Below are 6,707 nucleotides of genomic sequence, written 5' to 3'. Positions count from 1 at the left end.
CAAAATCTTCCTCTGCACTACCAACGGCTTTTATTTTTCTTCCTGGAATTCACTTAATAGATGTTGAATGAATGGCCTTTACCTTTTTCAATGTGTTGGCAAGGTTGAGTTTGCAGAGAGCTCTCTCATTGTCAGTTCCCCGGAAGAAACACTAACACACTCAGTCTGTTCATACGAACACGCTTTCAAGAAAGAACTAATTAGGACTAAGGGGAGAGGCTGGGAGACAGGTCAGTAGATACAGTCATTGTCATGCGAGAATGAGGACCAGTGTTTGGATTCCTAACACTCCTGTAAAAGCCAGTCATGTCTTCATGCACCGGTCACTGAGCAGGCAGAGACAGGTGGATCAAGGGGACTTGCAGGCCGGTAAGTCATCTAGACTGAGCTCTGTACTCGGTGAGGGATCTATGTCTCAAGAAATAGCATGGAGAGCAAAGGAGGTGGGCACCTGATCTCTGCCTTAGACCTGTACACGCATACACAGACTAGAATGAGCATGCCTGTGCACCACACAGGCAGGCAGCCTGAGGAAGCAGACACAGGACATTAAGGCCCCCTCTACTGTCATCACACCTAGGCTGGCTGACGGCAGCAAGTGCTTACAACCTCAGTAGAACCCGGCATGAGAGATAGACTGACAGAGTTGTACCAGGTCCAGCAAGCAGGACAGAGACAGAAATAGAATAAACTCATGGACATCTTTCTGCCTTCTGGTCTCCTGGCACTCCTTACTGGCTAAGCTCAGTTGCCTCACAATGACAGGAGCCTTCCAGGAGAAAGAAGCCAGCTGGAGATGAAGAAGCATGTTAGAGACATGCTTGGATGGCAGCATGCAGTGCTAGTTGGTGAAATTTGATTTGGAACCTGCAAAAAATACTAAACTTTCCCTCTGGGGAGTCCATTAATATGTACACATTGTGAAAAGCCAGGCAGGTTGTAGGTACTTTTCAGTGAATCACTTAATATATGCATGGCTACCATTTATTTAAAATACTGATTTTGAATTCTCAGTAGGTGGTGCTGCTGAGATTTAAATGGAAAGAGTGTAAAATTAAGCATTAAGCTGAGCACTACCTAGGTTGTAGATAGGCGTGGAGAAGAACTTCATTTATGTGCCAATCAATTTCTGACCAGTGTTTTACAGTGTTGGCTTCTAGAATTTCGATGTACTTTCTCTGTAGAATATTCCAGATTTACCCAGAAATCTGAAGAATAGTGACTTAGATGTGCGTCTGCAGAATCAGACATGGCACATTATTGAATAGTTTCTGACATGCTGTAATGTGGGTAACTCTCATCTTCACGTCTTACTCAGAGAAATACAATCAATGAATGAAAATATACATGTGTACACACACACACACACACACACACACACACACACACACATACACACACATACACACAAACACACTCTTCAGTTTGAGTTTCCTAAAGAAGAGAACTAGTTGCACAGAACTTCAGAGCTTTGACATCTTGCAGCACCACAGGTGACCCTCTGAAGCACTGTTTCCTTTGTCAAGTCTGAAGATACAGAAAATGCTATACATCCTCACAAATAATAAATATGCCCACAAACATCACAGTTTTACAAAAAGGCAAGCCTGGTAGAGATTTTCAAGATGTTGAAGTTCTGGTTTTTTAAATTACTTCACAGAGATTCTTGATTAAAATTTGGAGAATGCAATTTGGTTAACCCAGAATGGGCTGGAAAGTTGCATTAACAAGTGTCCCAATAATACACAGAAGGGACTAGTCTTGGAAATCCTGGTCCTCTTCAGCCTCTTCTCTTTCAACTAAATCTCCTCATCCACTCCACCTTAGGTTTAACAATCCTCTTTGAGTAAGGAAAGCCATGGGTCCCTGAGAAATCCCTTAGATCCTGCCAACATAGCTTATCTTACGAATCAATTTAAAACTCCAGCCTAGATCTCCAGGCTTCTCCTGTTCTGTTAGTGAAGCCTTGGGTTTTATCATCCTCTTTCCAGACAGAGGTTGTAGAAATGGGCAGTCTTTACAGACTATATTCCTGAACAATGAGAAAATTAAAACCAAAGTAACCTAAATGGTTTCTTTTAAGTATATATGTTCCTCAAGTTAGCTTGGCAAACTCTATTTAAAGCAAATATTCAAACCAGGACTTCATATGGTACAGCTACTAGAAATGTTGGGAATAAGAGATGATAAAAGCTGCTGATAATCTGTCAATACATAGCTCTTTCGTCTCAAAGACATGGCCTTCTGTTTTTAGAGTATAATTTACAATCAGCAGGTATCATCCTTACAACCCAGTGATGATTTATAAGGACTCACCTCGAAATTTGTCATAACAATCTTTAGCATCAGAAAGCTTGGATCCTACAAGAAATTGGATTTGTCCAGTCACTCAAAACTATTTTAAATTTTGCTTTTTAAAATTATTCTCTTTATTTACATTTCAGCTATTCCCTCTGCCCCCATCCTTCTTCTTAGGGTGCCTCAGAGGGCAGCCATGTTAGGCTCCTGTCTGTAAGCATATTATAGCATTAGTAATAGTGTCAGGCCTTGGTGTCTTCCCATGAAATAGATCCCAAGGTGGGCCAGTTACTGGATTGCCTTTCCTTCAATCTCTTCTTCATTTTTGTCCCTGTACTTCTTTTAGATAGGACCAAGTGTGGATCAGAAAATTTGACTGTGGGTTGGTAACTCTGTCTGTCCACTTGAGGCCCTGTCTACTAGAGGTGGACTCTGAGTTCCTTCTCCCCAATGTCGGGTATTTTGGCTAAGGTTACCCTCATTGAGTCCTGAGAGTCTCTCACCTTTCAGGTCTCTGGTATATTCTAGAGGGTCCATCCCCACCTCCCATCCCCTGAGACTGCATATTTCCATTTATTCTCCTGGCCCTCTGGGCTTTTCTCCTGATACCCCACCCCTATACTTGATACTGTTCTCCTTTTCTCCTCCCCCTCTCCTCTCCCACACAGGTCCCTCCCTCCCTCTGCCTGCTGTGATTATTTGTTTCCCCTTCTCAGTGAGACCTAAGCATCCTCACACAGGCCTTTCTACTATTTGAACTTCTTACAGTCTGTGGTAAGAGGTCTGTGGCTTGCATCCTAGCAAAAGACACTGTCATTAGGACGAATTAGCAATCTACAGATTGGGAAGAAAAAAAAAACTTCACTAATCCTACATCAGACAGAGAACCAATATCCAAAATATATAAAGAACTCAAAAAGTTAACTTCCAAAAACCCAAATAATCCAATTTAAAAAATGAAGTACAGAGCTAAACAGAGAATTCATAACAGAAGAATCTTGAATGGCCAAGAAGCATTCAAAGTGATGTTCAGAGTCCTTAATCATCAGGTAAATGCAAATCAAAATAACCCTGAGATTCCACTTTATACCATTTAAAACAGCTAGATCAAAAACCCAAGTGACAACCTATGTTGGTGAGAATATGGAGAAAAAGAAACACTCCTCCATTGCTGGTGGCATTGAAAATTGGTACAACCATCTGGAAATCAATCTCAAGGTTCCTCAGAAAGTTGGAAATAGTTCTACATGAAGACCCATCTATACCACTCCTGGACATATACCCAAAAGACACCCACCATATCACTAGGATACATACTCTACTATGTTCACAGCAGCCTTATTTTTTATAGCCAGAAACTGGGCGCAACCTAGATGTCACTCGAAGAATGGATAGAGAAAATGTGGTTCATTTACACAATGGAATACTATTAAGCTATTAAAAAAATGAAGACATCATGAACTTTGCAGGCAAATGGAGGGAACTAGAAAATATTCTGAATGAGGTAACTCAGACCCCAAAGGATATGCATGGTATGTACTCTCTGATTAGTGGACATTAGCCAAAAAGTAAAGAATACCCAGGATACCACCCACAGACCGTAAGAAGTGTAACCCAAATGAAGATGCTTTAATCACTAATTCAGGCTGGGACTGAAGCCTTCATCTCAGGAGTGTTTGAACAGTGTTAAAGGGTAACAAGTAGGACTTGTCCCATAAGGTGGAGAGGAAGTGGTCTTTGGGGAGTTATCAGATCCAATGTCCACTGATATTAGTGTGCCAGGTTTACACATATAGGTGAAGCTCTATCTCTTACCTCTATCTTATTTCTATAAGACTCACATCTTTAGATTAATGTTTTTTATTGGTTATTTATTATTTATACTTCAAATGTTGTCCCCCTTCTAGGTTTCTCTTTCGAAAACCCTCTCTATTCGTCTCCTCTCCCCCTTCTTCTATTAGGGTGCTCTTCTACCCAACCACTCCTGCCTCACCACCCTAGCATTCCCCTACACTGGGACACTGCGCTTCCACAGGACCAAGGGCCTCCCCTCCCACTGATGCCTTAAGGCAATTCTCTGTTACATATGCAGTTGGAGTCAGGAGTCCCTCCATGTGTACTCTTCGGTTGGTGGTTTAGTCCCTGGGAGCTCTGGGGTATCTGGTTGGTTGATATTGATTTTCTTCCTACGGGGTTGCAAGCCCTTTCAGTTCCTTCAGTCCTTCCCCTAACTCTTCCACTGAGGTTCCCATGCTCAGTCTGATGGTTGGCTGTAAGCATCTAGATCTGTATTGGTTAAGCTCTAGCAGAGCTTCTCAGGGGACAGCTATACTCCTGTCAGCAAAACACTTCTTGACATCAGCAGTATTGTCTGGGTTTGGTGCCCCAGGAGGGGTAGTCTCTGGATGGCCTTTCCTTCAGTCTCTGTTCCACTCTTTGTAGACTAACTTTTATTGTATATTTTTAAGTTTTATTTTAGATTATTTCCAGTGCTGAAGGGTAAACTCATGGACTTATACATGTATTCAAAAATCTAAGTTAGACTCCTATTTTCTAGAGCTTTCATATTTTTCAAGATCAACTCTTAAACCCAACTTAAACAGAAACCAAATGTGTGCCCCCAGTGTTGTTAAGGAGCACTGCTTAGTAGGCACACTGCTTTGAAACTGTCAAATACACAGATCAAATAGAGTGGATGTTTTCCAAGTCTGTGGTCAGTCCTGCTGAGTGCTTTCAAGATCTTAAGCTTGAACAAAAATTGGATCAATTAAGTTCTCAACTGTGGGAGTTTGGAAAACTCAGGCTTAAACAACCTTCCAAAATTGGGAGTGAATTCCAGCTTATTAATGAGGGATGAATACACCTCTAGGTAAGTTTTGATTGACTAAATCCATTACTCTGAAGTCATAAAAGGCGACTTTTTTAGGGGGTGTGTGGGAGGGGTCGTTGTCATGTCTTGAAAAGCAGCATTTAGGAATCATTGTACGGAGTGATTTCTTTTTCTTTTTTCTTTTCTTTCTTTTTTTGTGTTCTTGTTTGTTTTCCTTTGCTGTTGTATTTCATAATCTTGAGCAGCCATCCTCCGAAGTGGTGTGGGGTTATATGGCGGGATGGGAAGATCTTGTTTTAGTTTCCTCCTCTAAGACCTGTGGCATCATGAGAGGAGCTCATTTAAAAAGTCAGGGCTCTCTCTGCCTCTTGTTGACCTCAGGAAAGGTCCATTAGGAAAAGGCCTCCAATGGGAATATGGCATTGCTCTGTATCTTACACAGAGGCTTAAATTCTTTGCTTCTTGGACAGGTAAAATTATGTGTGATCACAAACTATATTTAGGACAGTGTAAACTCAGAGTGTGGCATTGGCTGAGGGTGGAAGACGCATGGGTCATAACTTATTGAGATGACTTCTAGTGATTTGCTTGGACACACCTGCTTATGAGGCTCAGCAAGCTTTAGAAATTGTACATTGGACCCAGGACCATGTTTCCTGCTCCTCCCAGGCTCTGCAGATCTGGCTTGATACCTAGAGAGGTGTCACCATTACCAGCTCCTGGTTTTCTGCACTTGAGTGCCATGTGATCTTAGGAAGCAAACCCCAGGCACACCAGAACACTTCTTGGCGGTTTGTGCATTTTATTTCACAGACCTTCTGCTGAAAACAAGGAATGAACCTCTGGATTACAAGTGCTCTCGCTAACAAATTTAGAGACTTTCAGTTTTTTGACTTCCTGCCTGCAGGAAGGAAATGGCAGTTGGCAGTGTGGATGACAGGTGTTCCTCTGGACACAGTGACATCTGCTTACTAAAATAAAAAAGCACTGCATCAACAGTCCTACATGGAAGTGAATTCAAAACCACAGGGGCCAGTCATCCCACCACACATCCAGCTTCAGAAACCAAATGTGTTCTCTGTCAGGAAGTTCTGACACCCGGACTGGCCGGCAAGTGCGGGCTGAGGCACAGGCCTCTCAGAACAGTGTTGGTCTCTTTCAAGTAAAGCATTTGGGGCAGGGGTTGGGGGTGGGGTTGAAAATGACCTTTGCATGCCTCCAGGGTGCTTCGGTGCAGCTGCATTGCAGATTCATCAGGGAACTTAGGAGTTCAGGCATCGGACTGAACTACACCGCTCTCTGTGGTAGATGCTTTGCCAAGTCCTTTTGTATCTCCCTGTGACTGTGCCTCCAAATCTGGCCCTGGGATACTTTCTTCCTCATAGCTTAGTGGTATATTTTTCTTCGGCCAAGAGAGCTGGTTGCTCTACCAGTTATTCAGATGTCTTCCCTGCCTGCCAGTCTATTAGTTATAATCCGGGCAAAGGAGACCATAGGAGGTGACGGCTGAAATCACTAGAGCCTATGGAGACGCCTTAGCACTGCATTTATAAATCTTTTGTTAGTGTCTAGAAAGGGC

Source organism: Micromys minutus, assembly GCF_963924665.1.
Source record: "Micromys minutus genome assembly, chromosome: 6".
Classification (NCBI taxonomy): Eukaryota; Metazoa; Chordata; class Mammalia; order Rodentia; family Muridae; genus Micromys; species Micromys minutus.
The sequence above is the reverse complement of the archived record's forward strand: the minus strand, read 5'-3'. Positions refer to the sequence as shown.